The 18,928-nt window shown below is 32.3% G+C and overlaps 1 protein-coding gene and 4 non-coding genes across 5 annotated transcripts in view; 3 read left to right on the forward strand and 2 right to left on the reverse strand.

The window, feature by feature from the left end:
• Window positions 1-9,318: 9,318 nt before the first annotated feature.
• On the reverse strand, window positions 9,319-9,390 carry TRNAH-GUG (transfer RNA histidin (anticodon GUG)). Its single transcript has one exon. It is a non-coding gene; the product is annotated as a tRNA-His (tRNA).
• A 211-nt stretch (window positions 9,391-9,601) lies between these two features.
• On the forward strand, window positions 9,602-9,673 carry TRNAH-GUG (transfer RNA histidin (anticodon GUG)). Its single transcript has one exon. It is a non-coding gene; the product is annotated as a tRNA-His (tRNA).
• A 3,616-nt stretch (window positions 9,674-13,289) lies between these two features.
• TRNAH-GUG (transfer RNA histidin (anticodon GUG)) lies at window positions 13,290-13,361 on the reverse strand. Its single transcript has one exon. It is a non-coding gene; the product is annotated as a tRNA-His (tRNA).
• Window positions 13,362-13,626: 265 nt separating this feature from the next.
• Window positions 13,627-13,698, forward strand: TRNAH-GUG (transfer RNA histidin (anticodon GUG)). The gene has a single exon. It is a non-coding gene; the product is annotated as a tRNA-His (tRNA).
• A 3,294-nt stretch (window positions 13,699-16,992) lies between these two features.
• LOC149907446 (uncharacterized) overlaps window positions 16,993-18,928 on the forward strand; it is a 77,953-nt gene continuing 76,017 nt past the window's right edge. The window contains exon 1 of the mRNA XM_090103325.1: window positions 16,993-17,400. The gene's annotated coding sequence lies outside the window, so the exon portion shown is untranslated. The remainder of the gene's footprint in view (window positions 17,401-18,928) is intronic.

Here is an 18,928-nt window from a genome sequence, read left to right on the forward strand (position 1 = left end):
CTCCGGTAGGGCTCTTACTGATATAGGTGGACGTAAGATGGAGTGCGCGTCTCGTTGCGAAGGCTAGGCGGTAGGGTGTCTTTAGGGTTGGTCGCTGAATTCCTTCAACAGGAATTAAGGAGCCGAAGCAAGCAAGACGTAGAAGGATTTCCTCAGCGGCAATCGTAGCAATGTCGTAGTACTACTGAAGATGGGTCTTAAGCGGTATGTAGCAGCGTATGAGGTTCCTTATCGGAACGTGGCAAGGACGTGACAATTCCCTGCGCGGGAACGTTGCGGGTATGTAGAAGCTTTCTAAACGGAACGTAGCAGTAGCATAACACCACTCTCTCAGCGGAAATGTAGCACCTCGGTTTGGGGTTAGGTATAACACACTGTTAATCATTACATGTTGGAGCGTTGAAAACGACTTTTACGTAATTTATACAATAATATACCGTGAAAGACAAAAGTTGGACAATAGACAGTTGGCATAAAATATGAATCGTTAATTGTTAATAACTAGCAAACCTGGCGAAGTCCGTTTCGCACCAGAGACACCTTTTCCTTGTTATAAACCTCACGGAGACCGAGACCTTTCCAACGAGTGCAAAGCCGTGGAAATCGGTTCGTGCGTTCTGGAGTTGTAGCGTCAGGAAGGAAAACCCGACTTATTTTTATATAGTAGATTACTTTGATAGATAGTGTATAGTGACAAACGACCTGTCAAATATACACTTAAAATTTTTAGATAGATAATAAAGGTCAATTTCAAGACGAACATTTAATGTAAAATAAAAAATGGATCATAACCACATCATACCGCAAATATTGGTATATGCAAGGTATATGTAAGAACCATGGTAAAATCATACACCATGTGCATCTAGTTATTACTATATTAATAACGACTGTTTTTAATTAAAAAACACCAATTTTATAATAGACGAGAAAATCAGCAACACAAACATCAACGTGAATAGTATTATAAAAGTCAATAGGTACACTAATAATTTTATTTACAAGTTTAAAAGGTTATTAAGAATTTAATAAGATTTACAACGTAGTAATTCATATAAAATCCAAGTTTTAATGGTGGTTTGTAAGACTGGTCTGATTTCATATTCATAAAGTAGGTACTTACGTAATACATCTTTTAAGAGCTCATCTTTTGAACATTAAATATCGCACCTAATGCATTAACACCGCTGCGAAAAAATAATGGATATCGTACTAGATTGAATAAAAGATTATCAATTAAGAAATACGGTAAAGATTTCTTGTCAAAGCAAAAAAAAAATGTATTATCGCGAATAGGTCACCATTCGTGCCTTAGTCAGAATATAAATTCCAAGTATTAATCTCTACAATATTGAGGTGGTATATTGGTATTGATTTCGAAATGCAAAATTGAATATTGTAAATTCAAGTTAATTACTTAATTTATGCAAATTCTTATATAGTTATAGGAAAACAAAGTTTTTATTGATTGTTACAGTTAAATTTGTATTACTGATTGTTACAGTTAACATTGTACAGCTAAAAAAAATATGTATCCAACTACTTATTTTCAGACCATTAATGTGTGATTAATGTCTAGCCATTATTATTGTCATTAAGTTATATTCTTTTTCTTTTTCAAGTGGCTATTAAGTTGTCAGTAATACAAATACAAATGTTATCATAAGTAACAAATAAAAAAAGTCATCAACAAAATGATACATTTTGATTCGTTTTAGGTTCGTTACAATTAATTGAATTTTAAATACCTATGTGTTATTAATGTAATAATCATACAATGAACAACACCGCGTGTGTGTTGAGGTTACAATAAGAAGTATAAAAAAAGTAATACATTATTAATCACGCTTTACTAAATATTCATTATTGTACTGTCAATAAATTGTTGTAATATTGTCACTGAAGTTAAATCTGTACGGTTTGGGTAGGTCATAAGCGAATCGAAAAGAATCGGTTGCATACAGTCATACGAACATACAGGTGAAGCTAAAAGCGGTTCAATAGAAGTCAATGGCACAGTATAGTATGATATTGTACTGTTGCAGAGCAAGCTCCACTAAGACTATAATTCTGTCAGGGTGGTTTATACCCAAAAGTTGGTATTTAAATAATTGATAATTATGAACCTTAACGTTGTAATACTATGTATCTGTATGAATTAAATATATTTAATGCGCTATAAAAAAGGCTGCCACTTTCTAGCCTCTAAACTATCACCCAAAAATATATCATAAATCGCTTTATTGCGATATGAAAGAGAGACGGACAAACGAATAAATAAACAAATCTTCCTTGTGCCTAAGGATCATATGATAAGTTGTTGTTGCTTAAATAAGAATAAATAATGAACCAATTAATGTTTGGTTACAATTTTGCCGTATAATATTTACTTTATTATTTAGGGTACAGATATATACATATTATATTACATTCCGATTTTATTAGGTATCTATACATATAATAAAATCGTAGGAAAGTCAAAACTGTACATTGAATATTTTTTTAAAAGAATACTTGATCCATGATCTATAATCGATATAGAAGCCAAAAATATAGTTTTTAGAATTTTTGTCTGTTTGTCGGTTTGTCTGTTTGTCTGTTTGTCTGTATGTATTTCCGGGCTAATCTCAGAAAGTACTGCATAGATTTACTTCAAATTTTGCATGAATATTCCTAAGAGGTCGGGTGAGGATAGTTTAAACATATTATCATGATATCACCTTCGCGGGAGGAGCTGTGAACCTTTATTTTTCTTACATATTCCGTGTACTACGACAGCGTACAATCTAAAGACTCATGTTTAAATGTTGGTTTCGAGTAAGCCATGCTATTATCTAGCTTTACAAAATAAAAACTATGTCATTTACGTAATTTGGGCAGAGAAACAGTTTAATGAATTTAGTAGTATAAAGACAAATTTGAAACAGCGCCATCTATGAGATTTCGTAAAAATCAAATCAATTTACATGTTATCACTACTGAACAACTGTTGAAAATTAATAATTTAAATATAATCATGTTATTTATTTAACTCTTTAACCCATATCTTCCCTTCCCTATAAGGTGCGCTTATATTTCGTGTGAATATACTACATTTTTAAAAGTGAGGGTAGATGTTTATTATTTTAAGTCAAACTAGACACCATTACAATTAATCTAATATTGATTGTGTTCATTGGTTACATTTTTAATCTTCGTGTTTTATAAATTTATAAAGAATAGAAAAAATTCGATCACGAGGCGGGACTCGAACCCACATAATTTCGTGATCGAATGTTTCTATTCTTTATAAATTTATTATTTATAAATTTATATTTATAAAGCATTTGAATAAATAAATAAATAAAATTAAAATAAATGTCATAAAACCAAAAATATCAAATTCAATCTTCGTGTTTTGTGAATTTTCACCATGCGTTCCCACAAAAGGTAAGTTGTTACTTTTATAGGTATTTATTTTTATAATGATAGCAATTCATGTTTTTTATTGGTTTTATAATGGTTTTATATTACACTTTTAGAATGAAATAATAAAATGATGAATTCTTTTTGACTTTTACAAGATTTTGAGGTGCGTTGGGAACAGTAGTTTGTTGATAAAATTTTATATGTAAGTAGCTTTTTTTATTGATTTACAATTATTAACGTTTGATTTTTTATTTACAGATTCAATGTTCATAAAATTATATCGCCTTTGGAAGACTATTTCTGCTGACAATTTTACAACAACACTTGAAAATTGATGATTTGATGATGAAGATAGTGGCAGCAAGGATTAAGTGGAAATTAGTAATCATCCGCTTCGTCAATTTTTGACTGAAGTTAATGTCCAACGTATGGTTCAATCATTGGAAGTATCTCGGGTAATTTTGGAGGATATTTTTCAGGAAGGAGAGGAGGGGCAGCCAACCACATATCAAACTACTACGTTTTAGTACCAAAAAAAATGTTATTGCCAAATGAAACATAAATTTTGCACTCACAACTGTACAAGTTATGATTTTTATTCTGACTTTGCTGTTATCTGATTATAATATTTATCGTTATGGCTATCGAGGTACCGACCGTACTGGGATGAGAGTACATGATATTATACCTACTCATCATCCAGGATTGCTTAGAGCATTTTCACACTGAAAAAGATGTTTTCTTTGAATCGTAGTTGCTTCATTTATTTATTTTTAATCATTTTACATAATATGTTTTATATTTGCCCATTTTCATTATATTTTATAAATAAAATGGAACCAACATAACTTTGTTGTGTAGGTATCATTTCTCTATTAATAATCCGTAGGCATATTTTCCGAGCACCCCATTTAAGGTGCGGTCCTGAAATTATAAAAAGTTAATGTATACTTTTGCCTAATATAAGCTCAAGATCATTTTTAGATAAAAATAACAAAAAGAACTTATTTATTAAAATTTAGTAGATAAAAGAAATTATGTTACGATTTTATAAGAAAACACAGTATATTTATTAGGCGGCGGTGATCTCTTCCAGGCAAAAGATATTCATCAGCTCAATAAAATTGAATAGTTGTTGTTAGTTATTCTTTAAATTCACTGATTGTAATGAGCATTTCCGCATGCAAGTTGTATCGTAGTTTAGATATATCATAGTTTTGACACATTACAGTTCCAACAAAACCCTCAAATTTTTGAGCAGAGTTGAGCAAGATAATTTAAAAAATGTGCTGTGTTAAGTATTATAGAAAAGGTTAGTTCGTTGATAATTATCATTTCTTCATCATTTACATGGGTGTTGTAAAATGTTAGTAAAAATAAACTTTGACTGTTAATACTTTTGTTCAGTATTTACCTGTATGATTATTGCTTGGTAATTAATATGTATATTTTGATGTCGTATAGCTAATTATAAACATAAGTGTGATGTGAAACTAGCTGGATTTATTTTTACACACTCACAGCCATATATTTTATATTAAAATAGTGTAAATCATAATATTTTTTCACAATTAAAAATATTTCCTTTTTTCTGATGGTGTTGGCATCGAATTAAACCGCGCTGTCGTTTCGTTCACTAAAAGTGATGTTATGAGGACCGAATATGTAGCCGCCTCAACTTACGGAAACGAGAGTAACCTGCGTTGTCTGTTAGTTATTGTATAGTCGAATTTAACGTTACATGGAAATTGGAATCTAAATATATTATGTATACTTAGGTATATTAAATCTGTACATGAAATATATTTCCTAAATAACTATCACGGGGTGATTAGGGATCGACACTGATGCCAAAGAAGCAAACAGTAAAATTTTTGTCCGTATAACCGGTATAGAAACAAAAACTACTCGACGGATTTAAACGAAACTTGGTACAATTATTTTTCATATTCCTGAGCAGAGCAGTAACTCCATTTTTAAGCTTTCGTCGCGTGTGCAACCTTAATGGTTAAAGCTACACAGAAATCATGTATTCAGAAAGAAATGTTCTCCTTATTATATAAAAAATATCTCCCGACATCATAAATGTCTATCTTTTATGGTTGACTCACAATAACACGTGTAACTTCCGATAGCTTAGGAGTTCGAAGCTTTCTGATTATATTTGTCTATAACACTCTCAGTCCGTTTTAACTCAATTTTTATTTTCATGCATCAGTGCCACCTAAAAAATCTTTATCTCGAAATTCGAGCAAAGCTAAGAAAATGAGAAATAAGAGTTCTCAAGAATCGTTAGAGGTATACTCTAGGCCGAAAACAACACGTGTTATGCCGAGAACCTGAAACCGCTTCACAACGAGAATTGCGGCTCACAGCTGACCGCGAACGGCATGTACTATCCCGTGAGACCGAAACCTTCACTGAGAGGGTATAACGTCTCACAGCTGATCACGGCCGTCACATTTTATCTCGAGAATCTGAAACTTTTACTCAATATGAAGACCGTTTGACAAATGATAGGGTGCACCATAATATTATTCGATCTCTTGAAGATGAACATGAGCATAAGCAATGACTAGAGTAGGGACGCGAATATTACAATTAATTGAGACAAAAACGATTATTAAGTTTGTTTAATGAAAGATTAAGAATTGAAACTATTCGGTCTCTGGAAACGGACGAATAGCGAGAGGCCCCTCTTACTGCAGACAGATTTCGCATAGTCTTAATGACTTAGAGGTAAACATAGAAGATCAATCTACGAATTCGGTGGTGGGGTCCGACAAATATAAAAGTGGGTTTTCTTATAACCTCACAATTGATTACAGATCATCTTCTGTATAGGCGATATTAACGTAGTATGTTATTTTTGTAATGCTTTAAAGTGGAGTAAGGAGTCGGCTTTCGTTTGAAGATACACCGGAACCTTTGAAATCACTACTTTTAGAGGAACATGACGTGCAATCTAAACAGTTCTTAGACAATATTCGCTCTTATAGTAGTGCGTTTCAAATGATCCTTTGGTGCTCAACAATTATCAGAAGGTCCTTTCATGCTTACTTTTAAGATACAAGGTCAAGTTTACCATTTGATAGGATCCCTTTTGCCTGAAGGCCAACCTAAGTTTCTTTAAATATATTTTGTATTCGACTACAACGAATAGTCGAATACAAGAATTATCAATATTTCTCGAATTTAAAACTGAACTCATTTCACAATTTTAGAACATGTTTCATCAGGTTAATTCGTATGTATGCAGTTTTAAATCGACATTAGAAGCTTTTCCTCAAGATGGTGATATTAATATAAGATTGTTATAAATGTCTATCGGCACTCAGGAACTCCCTGGGCGTGTATAACGCCCAGGCCACAGTATTACAATTTTTCCTACAGCAGGGCGACGAATGTATTTTCGCATAGCAAAGGAGGGGAACTCGCGGGGGGTCAAGTGACGCGGGCCACGTACCATTAACATGCTTAGTTTGTGGTACCGAGCGCGAAAGAAAGTCATCGTGTTTTTGTTTTGTTACTATGTAAACTAACGTAATTTAATACTTAGGTACATATTCTATAACGGTGCGCTCAAACTGTTAATCTACATTTAATTTAGATTATTATTTGAAATACTAAGTAATGTAGAATTTAAATCACATTCCTTCATGTTTTCCTCAGATTTTCAATTTTCTCCGATTTTAAGATTTTCAGAGTGTTCAATTTTAATGTAGTTAAATTTTTTAAGAGACAATTAAGAACATTCAAAAATAAAGTGTCACGTATTTTTTTTAAACGACGAATGACCTAAAACGACGTAATCGCGGACGAAGTCGCGGGCAACAGCTAGTATTGAATTAAAATCGGAACATATATTGTTTTAGTAACGAAGTACATATACAGAATATAGATATTAAATAATAACCGAGCATTTAAGTATGTACCCAGTCTATAGGCATTTCACTTGGTAATAATTCGGCAGCAGCTATCGTTTATTAATAATTTTAATATGTGGGAAAACAGTGGTTACTTAGATGGTGCAGATGCCGGTGCAGGAAAGTGAATTAAATTATGCGTCAGAAGAAGCAGCATTCACCTCTTCTAAATGACCTGGAGTGCAGGTCATGATAAATAGTGAGTGAAACATATCACAAGGTAGTGCAATAGTCATGTAAGGAAAAAATAAAACAGGTTAAGTACAGTACAGGTACAGTACAGGTACAGTTAGTCAAAAGTATAGTTAAGTTACAGAAGGAAAATTAAGTTACTGAAAACGATTTCGTCCCATTGGTTAATAAATAAATAATGACTTAATAAACTTAAATATAAGTATACAACTTATTCATGATAGATTGTCGTATACTTAAATAAATTGTCATTATTGTTATTATAAATACCTATGTAAGATGTTACATTTCTATGATTTCGAAGGAGCGACTATATGCCTATATATTCTTGCCGGCTCTTCTCTGTTGAGGCGGCTTTCCGAACCAGTGGTAAATTCATATTTTGTCCTTATACTGACGAAACGTTTTAAACGTTTCTGGACGAGGTATGGTTGATGAATGAAGGTTTGAGTTTGAAAAAATTATTAATTAATATCGATTTGAATACATATATTGTAAAAATTATTATAATTTTGAATATACATATACTTAATGGAAAAAAAAAGAAAAAAAATGAAAAGGAGAGATGTTGCATATAGATAGAATTATATTACTAGGCCAGGTGACACATTCTACTCTATCGCTGGTATGGAGCGGACGTGTCCCTGAGCTGTGTTTACTAACTGATACCTATGATATATAAAAAAGCTAGATACGTTACCCGCTCTCTATTTTGGCAAGAAAAAACTCAGCTAAGTGCCCGAGTTTCACTTAGTCACGCACCATTCAGCGTCGTGGCTGGACGTTCTTTTTATATTTTAATCGGCAGTTGTTATTACGAAGTACAGGAGTGAGACATGTATTATGTCTCGTGCGTGAGAGTGAAAGAGAGAACAACTGTATTGGTGATAATGCGTTAGTAAGTAGGTATGTATTAATTACGCTGTTTTTTAGTGCAATGATGTTGGCGTATGCCGCGTCTACTAGTATAATAGGTCATTGACTGATACTGGTGCTTAGGTATAGACTAGAATAGAAGCATACATATAACATACCCGAATAGAACATAATATTTTATTTAATAAAATTAATTGAAAAAATTAAAAATTTCTAAAATAAAGGAGGGATGTAGTGTATGTGAGTGAAAGAGAGGGAAGTATTATGTCATCTCTTGCGCACGTGCAACGGTGACACCGCTCACACAGCTCAGTTGGCTGCAGGCGGTCGGAGTGAGAGGTCGTGTGCGTCTAAGAGCCGATAATAGGGAAGGACATACACTACAATGTCAAACGTATAATCTTAGATTACAACGTATAATGTAAATTTTCCATTCCTCTAAATTACTAAAGAAATATTTATCAGCGAAAATTAATTGAATATTTTGAATGTATTCTAAATAATTAATTAAATATGGTTGCTCTTTGATGTTATTTTAGCCCATGTCTAGGCTTATTACGTTCAAATGAAATTACTGGCTGTAAATAATTGAAGTATTAAATATATTTTTGAAGAAAAATGATAAAAACAATTAACTATGCTAGATATACAACTTAGTTTTAGTACCAACTACTAATTCTAATAAGCTTGCTCGAAAAAATAAATACAAATATTGTGTCTATATTTTCTTACAACTTTTACACCTAAGTATAGGAAAAATCGTACGATGATTAGTTTTTAATTTTATTGGGATACAATTGCAAATATTATATGCTAAATTGTTTCTATTATTTCTCTTCTCTACTTAATATGTTAGTTTTCAATTAGGACAGAATTTTTCAAATAAAAAACAATGCTCCGCCGTAACAGCTTTCGCTGCCGTGACCAGGATTCGAACCTGGGTTACTACGGCCACAACGTAGGGTCCTAACCACTAGACGATCACGGCTACCGGAGCGGATACCTTTCTCTACCAACATTTAAGTTTTATTCATTGATATTACCCTACAAAATTAAAAAGGAAGTAAAAGTTAAGAAATGGGGGCATTTTAAAATAGTCGGATTGTATCTTGCAGTTATTTGTACGTGACCGTATCAAATTGTTCGTAAAAGTAAGAATAAGATTGATCTCTTTGGTGTACCAATCATCTGCTTCAGTAGCCGTGATCGTCTAGTGGTTAGGACCCTACGTTGTGGCCGTAGTAACCCAGGTTCGAATCCTGGTCACGGCAGCGAATAGCTGTTACGGTGAAGCATATTTTTTATTGTAATTAATTTGATTTATAAATTATAAACCGCCAACCGCTTTTTATGCCGTGGCTATTTTTAAACGATTTGCAATAAACAGTACACTTCCCAGTTCCCACTAATTTACCTTTCAAACAAACAAAAAAAAAAAACATCAATATCGGTTAATCCGTTCGGGAGCTGTGATGCCCATGTTTGATGCCATTAACAAACACTACACTGCATACATAAGTAAGCAAACACGTCAAGCTTATAAAACCAAGTCGTTTTGCGATGGTGGTTAAAAATGTATGTACTAATATTAGATGGAGTTAAACTCTACCATATAAACTATGATAAAGGGTCTTTCATTTAGCACGGGTAGATGTTTTCGGCCTGTGGTGGCCACCTCCTGTGAGTGACATCTATCAAAAATATATTTTTATATTCAGCCAATTATGCCATTTTACTGTGCCAAGTTACAAAAAGAAACATTAGGTATAAATGATAAAATTTTACGATTACAATAAATGTCCGTTAAAACGAACGCTTTTCGTATATTTCACAGTGACGTGGTGTGTTCCCCTTCGCAGCTCTCTCTTGCAGGTTTGGCGGGGAAATTGTATACTATTGATTGGGACAATAATAAGCCAATACATGAACGTTCAAGGAATGCAAGAATGGCGGAGAATATTGCCGCAGTCCATGGATATGCACCGCAGAACCTGAGGCAGGTGATTTCTTGCCGTGCCTTAGAACTTACGCTTCAAATTAGCGATTATTAGGTTGTTACACATTTTTTTTGTAGGATTACTTGACGTTGCAGGTCTAAAGAGGTAATCCACAATCGACTGATGCTGTTACACAGGCCAATGATAAAATTCAACAAGATCTCACCACTTCTTCCGTGAAATTGACTCAAAAAAACGTACATACGGACACTTATTTTGATCATAAAATTTTATCATTTGTGCCCGATGTTTTTTCTTGTAACTTGGCATAGTAAAATGGCATAATTGGCTGAACAATAAAATATATTTTTGATAGATGTCACTCACAGGAGGTGGCCAGCACAGGCCGAAAACATCTACCCGTGCTTAATGAAAAACCCGTTACTACAAATTAATAGCGGCTCTATATCTCTATCTCTATAACCAGGAAAATCCCGTGCACTCTTACAAAACACAAACAAATGAAAAATGCTGACGTAATTCCTTCCCAGTACCCATGAATCAGAAGCCTTCAGATTTACTCATCATGCCTATCATTTACACCCTTGCGAAAGGTTGTGAACTTTGACTAATCTTGAGGCTTCAAGGGTTTGATCCAACAGCCATCCATCCCAGGCATACGATATATTTTCTATTGTAAATCACATTCTATGGGATATCATGAAAATATTTTACTTGGTAAACAAGTTCAGAGAGGAAAATAATGACATTACAACATGTGATTTGTCTAAAACCAAATCGAATGAAATTGATTATTATAGGAACATGGGACGACAAATCTTTCGTTACAGTATATAAATATAATTTATACCCTTTTGTAATTTGTTATGTATAGCAAATATAAACAATCGAGCAATCTTTGGTTCGTACTTAAAATATTGCACAATTGTTTATACTTATTTTATTAATTGAATTAGCTTTCAACATAATACATAAGGACTAAAAATGTATATAGTTATTTATTTGTATACAGTCGTATTGTTAACACTATTTGTCGCCTGGAGTTCTATGTTGTTGCGGACATGTTAGTTTCCTTACTATGTTTTCTTTTAATGGTTTTATTCAATTGGAGTAGCGATTATTAGGGTGGTTAATGGGCACATAAATTGAAATACCAATGCTTTTTTACAAGCCATTCTAGCTTCAAACTCTCGCCTTTTTGGGAAAGTAAGGCTTTATCCACTAAGCCACTACAGCTCTAAATTCATAACACAAATTTATTTTTTCCTGGGCTAAGTGATTGGTTGATAGAAAATTTGTGGATAAATGATGTGTTTGGTAAATGTAATATTTGCGAATTTGATGAAATATTTTGCCTAAATTTATTTTGATAGGACGGGAATATCAACATGAAAAATATTAATTGTATCATAAAAGGTATTAAAACAATATGTTGTTTTACAAGTGTGTTTTCTTTGTAATCTAATAAAAATATACATTATACAATCAGTAATTTGTTTATAGTAATTAAAAAGTGAAATTAGTGTCACATGTGTCATGAAATGCTTCTAAATTCATCCATACTAATATTATAAATGCGAAAGTAACTCTGTCTGTCTGTTACTCAATCACGCCTTAACTACTGAACCAATTTGCATGAAATTTGGTATAGAGATATTTTGATACCCGAGAAAGGACATAGGATAGGTTTTATCCCGGAAATCCTACGGGAACGGGTTTTTCATTGAAAACGCGGGCGAAGCCGCGGGCGGAAAGCTAGTGGCTATATATCATCACGCTAAGACCAACAGGAGCAGAGCAATGCGGGTAAAACCGCGGGGAACAGCTAGTAAGAAATATACTTACCATTCCTTTGTTATATTTGGAAGACGATAGAAACATTATAATTTTACAATCAATTTTACTCATCTTTTATCTGAAATACAACTTTCTTTTTAAAGATGGTTCGAATCATCCTAATACCTCATTATTAATTTCATAATCGGATAATGCCAAGATAAAGTGATATACAGATAATCTTTAGATTACGTTTTAAATAACATTTCATGAGATATTAATTAAAAATTTAATTGGAATTAACGTTTGTATCAGAGCAGGGTATTATAATTGAACGTAGATTTAATTATGCTTTTGTTCAGGATGAAAATTCTGTCTTTGGCAAGTTTTATATTGACTCTTTTTGTATGAGAGCATTTTTAAAATTAGTTCATGATATTTGACATTCAATTGTAAAAACTTTTATTTGTTTATTTAATATTTTATAATTGATTGTAACACACAACGCACTAACAAAAATATTACAAGTATACAAGAGGCATAATACTGTGTATACCTAAGGCGACCTAATCGCTCATCTAACGGTATTTTCCAGGCTGCCAAACGTAACATGAACAACAAAAAAAATATATTTTAGTATGCAATAAGAACTGAAAATATTTACATGTCTGTAACGACCAAGATGTTTAAAATATAACAACGTCTTATATTTCACTTTATATTCTAACGAGGGTCATTAAAGTAATAAAATGGTAATCTTATTTTGCAGGCGTGGCCCGTAGGCTATGGCATAAGTGGAGGGATTATGAAAAATAATATGATTGAAGTATTTGTTTTTAAAGTTGGCGTATAAACATAATGATGTTTTTTCTTGAGTTTGATTTTACGTGAGCATTATACGTTTAGAAATTAAAGATTTTAACGGGTTTTAAACGCGATTTACTCATTATATTTAAATTCTATTAAAATATTTTATTTCTTAATATACCTAAAGATGTTTTCATGATTGAAACACATAAATCAAAACAACGTCTCAGTGTTTATAAAGACTATCAACTATTCCTGGACTGCTCTACATTTTTTAAACCATTATTTTTTGGAAAATGTGTTGTTCCAAAATACAAAAATAAGCTCCGCCCTAACAGCTATTCGCTGCCGTGACCAGGATTCGAACCTGGGTTACTACGGCCACAACGTAGGGTCCTAACCACTAGACGATCACGGCTATCGGAGTAGATATCTTTGACAGATAATAAATCGAATGCATTCAACATCATTTTAATCCGACAAAATTAAAATAACCAACTACCCGAATAGATTGTTCGAGATAGTGAACATTTTTATATAGTCGGGTTATACTTGATGAAGTTGGTTGGCCAAAAAGAACATAAATTGGATCTATTGTGTAACGGCGCTTGCAGTGACCGCAACTAATTCAGATAAAAGTAAAAGTATAGAGCAATTTGGTAAATACAGCATCCGCTCCAATAGCCGTGATCGTCTAGTGGTTAGGACCCTACGTTGTGGCCGTAGTAACCCAGGTTCGAATCCTGGTCACGGCAGCGAATAGCTGTTACGGCGGAGCATTTTTTTTCTGTGTGTCCTAACTTTTCTGATAAAATTCACTTATTATCAAACAAGAAAATGTATTGCATTTTTTCAATGTGTATTCTTAAGATACAAACACTTGTTATTATTAAACAAGAATATATTTTACTATTACTTAACTAGCTTTTGCTCGCAGCTTCACTCGCGAGGTCAAAGGAAAACCTGCACAGTTCCCCTTGCCTGTGAGATTTTCGTCATAAAAACTATATGTGTGCCAAATTTCAAGAAGATCATTTTTGCCTTATTTTTGCTGTTTTTGAATCTGAATATAATGAGTAGATAACTGATTCATATATGCACTTATGAAATGTCAATGAAGATTAATATTGTTTTCATTACTTTCGTTGTTTGAAAGAGTAATGTAATTAATCGCCCACATTATTGTGGATTTTTCTCTCATGTGCTGAAGCAAAGTAATTATTGGAAAACACACAAAAGACTCGAAGGGCGAAGTTCAGAAACAATTTGTGGGCCCACGCATATAATGTTAGGGTTTAAATTTAAGTAATGAATTAGTCGCTTTAATCTTTTAATGCCCGCATTTTCAATCCTTGGTTAAAACTTATCCCTACACAATAATTTTAAATATGTCTCCTGTAAAATGTCATCAACTCCTAATGGTTTTTTAATTCAACAAATAATTTTAACTAAGTATTGAAAAATATAATCGTTATTTATTTTTATATTGAAAAATCAGTGGTTAGTCATTTAATTCAAATTACTACCTTCTATATTATCATGGTAGTCTTACTGATCATTGATGGGATATGATTGATAGCTTCAGAGGTCAAAGGTCAATTGTGAATTTCAGTAAACAGACGAGCCAGAGCTTGAATAACGAAGCCATATTGTGTAGTACATATATTGTATCTCTCTCTCTCTCTCAGAGCTATATTGCTTCGAGGACAATCCATAGAAAGTAATTATTCTGATAGTATAATACATGTATCAATCGAATGATATGTATTCATACAATGTATCATTTAAATAAATACAATTTATTCTGAATGAAACAAATATTTATTTAATATCACTAGTCAATAGAAAATAAGCACAAAAATCTTAACTTGTACGAAGGAACTTACTGTTTGCGCTTGTGGAAAAAAAGTATTAATTACCTAGTATCTGTGTTAGTATGGTACTTAATTAAGCATGTGCGGCGTGCGCACATATTGCGTAGCGCTGATTTTCAGGATATCGTTGTTACCAATCAAAGGAAGAATCAATGATTATTCTAATTATTTTAATCTATGATTATTCTATTTGAAATATTTTATCACAAGTATCTGAAAAATAAGTTATTATATCCAGGAGTAACCCATTGTTGTTTCAAAATAAAGATTAATTATACATCACGCGTGATACAACTAATCCCTAATCCACACATAAAGGTACTTTAAAAAGAAGCAATGAATCGTCTTTAAATACATTATTCATGGCATTTTGAAGTGCCTATATTTACAGATTATGGGAGACTAGCTTTCCGCCCGCGGCTTCGCCCGCGTTTTCAAAGAAAAATCCGCATAGTTCCCGTTCCCGTAGGATTTCGGGGGATTTCTATTTTATGTGTTATTCCAAGTTATATGTGTGCTAAATTTCATTATAATCGGTTCAGTAGTTTTTTCATGAAAGAGTAACAAACATACACATACACATCCATCCTCACAAACTTTCGCATTTATAATATTAGTAGGATAGGATATAGGTTTATTTATACAAGTTTAATATCAAATTGTCTTCCATGTAACATGTTCAACGTTGTGGGCTTTGGAACATGGCCAAAATTGTATTACATAGGGATATATCAATAGCTATTGATTCCCATTGTGTATATTACAGTACACGATAATTCTACATTGAGTACTTCAGATAAATTATTTTATCCGAAGCACTGAATGTAAATAAAATGTCAAATCTCAATGTTAAATGTCATTATGAAAATATGAATTTACCGAGACTTAAAAAACGTAGAGAAATGAGCAGAGAGAAGCGTAAAAAAGGTTTTTAATAAGTACCAATATATCGCGTAAAACCAAACACAAGAAAATAATTAAGATAAGTGTTATATTAGACTATAAAACAGTCATTTGAGACTATAATATAATATCACTATCTTTCAAATTCAAGTATTATAATTTCCTTTAGTTTCCCACAAAAAGGCAAAATACAATCCAGCATAAAAATATCTACATTACCTTAGACTACGCAATGTTTTTCATATATCCACATATACTAATTCTAACACGAATAAGAATTATTAATCAGTATTCACGCAATATTGCAAACCAAATCCCCTGTTACGTATGAGGTGTCACAGAGAGCTCATGAAACCGCAGCAAAGCAGAGATTCAATCACTTTAATCTGTCACTACAACAAGCTTCACCTTTAGAATTAACACTCAGACCACAGATAATAAAATACTATACTAGACTCAGGCATAGTATGTGATTTCCGTAAAATTAATTAAAATGTTTTCTTTTTCGCTAAAGAAACGTCGCTCTTTGTATAGAATTGTGATTTATAAAACTTCTGTTACTGGAGTTGGAGACTAAAGTATAATATAAATATTCGTAAATAATATAAAAGATAATGATTGAAGGGACTACTAGCTAGAGAATAATTTTGTTGTTAAAATGGTCCAAAACTAATATTTATATTGTAACATTAGAGAAGGGTCGACCTTTTGTTGCTTCATTAACGTAGCAAAACAAAGTGTTTTAGTGTTGTATAAATTAATGATTTAAACATTTTACCGTGTAGCGTTTTGTGTAAAATTACTATCGCGTTACAAATTTGCCGACCCTTTTGACGTAGCTTGTATCCTCGGGCGTAGAACGTAGCAAGTCCGTAGCTCTCGTAGAGGGGCAAAAATAAACACAAAACGTTAAAAGGTAATCTTAAATAGCGCATTAAATGAGAAAGAACACTTTTTCCTTGTACTTTGAAGCAATTTTTAGCAATAAAAGTAAAAATGCTGAAAATGTAGAAACTTTTAAGCTTACAATTCGTCAGTGAACACTTTATTTTGAAACGACGATTATAGCATTATCATCCGCTTTGTGGCGTCTTATAATGTAGATTTTCCACTTCAGAGAACTAAAGACTTTCTGACAGTGTGACGAAAATATAACCCGTTCAAATTGCATCATCATTATCTTCGTATTATATCACACGTGAAAATCAGTCAAGCATTCCATGTCGGTTTATATCAACGCGTGAAAATCGAACGGCGACTCGGCAAGATACACGACTTTTATGAACACATAAAGCGACCCATATTCAAAGGGGTTTGTTTACGTGGAAATGTCCAATGTGAACATACCCTACAGGATTCCTCGCCAGTGTATCCACGACTCCCGAGCGGTGAGGACGTGTCCCAGGAGCAATTTTCTATTTTCAAACGGCGCGAAAACATGAATGTTAACGTATTTTGCTAAATTGTATCTTGTAAATATTTTCACAAATCTATCTATGTTTCGATGTGTTTTCACCCTGTAATTATTACTAAGATATATATTTGTTCTTGAAGTGTTTTGGAGGCAAAGTTTATTTTTCTTAATGCGTGTCCCAAGTGCTACGAATTTCTAAGATGTAAGATTGTTTCCGACATGAACTTCCACAAGCACCCAGAGAGCGGATTATTATATTTTATAAGGTAAATGGTGATATAGTTTGTAGAATAATTTTTAAATAATGTTTTTTATAAGTAACAATACTACTAAAATGTAGAGCACCCTGTTTCTCATTAACTCTACAAATGATACTATAATTTTTATTATTTTAATAAATTACAAATATTTGTTTGTTTTTCTTCAGTATAAAAATTCTGTGTTTATTCATGTAACTACAAAAAAAAATCTTATAATATAGGCTCTACATAACTGTAAATGATCTAAATAACGCTATAATATGACTAAGATACAAAGTGTCATGTACACAATAATAATATATTTTAATTCTATATAATTTATGTGATATAAAAGTTTAGGGTCGAGAGTCGAGACCCTCATTCTCATTAAATTGAGTCTCACAAAATATTAAATTACACACATAAACTTTATGGACACCTGTAGGGCGTGAAGGTATATTATGGAATTTTAAGCTTTGTGTATTTACTCATGTTCTTGTATTGGTAATAATTATTATAGATTTAGCACTATAGTAGAGTCATTTTAATAGGCCACATTTGACAATTCAACAAAATTCAACAAAATTCAACAACGTAACCTGGTAACGAAGACATAGAATAACATGATATTTCGTTTTGTTAGAACTGCACATTTGCTTAACTTTTTTCAATTACGTTATAATTAACCAGAAAATATTTCAGTTGCGATTGTGATTTATAGGATGTTTCTTCTGAGGTTTACCTACTTCGTCTCTTGTTGTTATTTACAGAATAATTATTCATTATTATATAAGTTTATTTATGAAGCCAAACGTTAATTCCCAAGCAAATAAATATCATATTTTACGCTAAAAGCATTGTAATATTCATTTATTTAATAAGGGATGTAGCGAATTTTAGGGATCAAAACAATGGTCTATAAAGCACTTTAATTGTTATGATAAAATGGTCTAAAATCGTTAGGATAACTCAGATTTATAACTGCTTTCTTATCCTAATAGATATTAATTACAACTATATATTATTGATAAAAAATTCAATAAGATCCAACACGATGCTTACAATTGCAAATATTTTTGAAGTGAAACTTCTTTAGGCGCGTTGAGAGTAAAATTTCAAGGTCGCATCATGGCAATACCGTTACGTCATGGCAATACCATCACGTCATGGAGTAAGGCGACGATTTCGGTATCTTTGAACCTTGCCAAAGAAATTTAACTTCTGTCACGTGTGCTAGACACACATGCTCTTTTTTGTTTTTGATTTTTTCAATATTTTCGTCAAGTATTCTACCAAATAATATAATATGATTTAATAGATACATAATATATTAGATTAGTGCTCGTGTGAGAGCAATCGTGAGCTTTTGTTAAACACGAATATATTGTTTTGAAACATTGAATGTATCTTCAAATGTTTCAGAATTGCTTCAATAGCTCGATTTATTGTTTCAATTAATTCGTTCGTTTCATATTGTTAGAATAAGGTCAATTGCAAATGTTTCCCGATACATGAACTTTTTTATAGTTTTTTTTTATTTTCTAACGTACGTAAC

The sequence above is a fragment of the Colias eurytheme genome, chromosome 6, assembly GCF_061535395.1.
Source record: "Colias eurytheme isolate Ceu_HAF_F1 chromosome 6, ilColEury1 Martin Lab GWU primary, whole genome shotgun sequence".
NCBI classification, from domain to species: domain Eukaryota; kingdom Metazoa; phylum Arthropoda; class Insecta; order Lepidoptera; family Pieridae; genus Colias; species Colias eurytheme.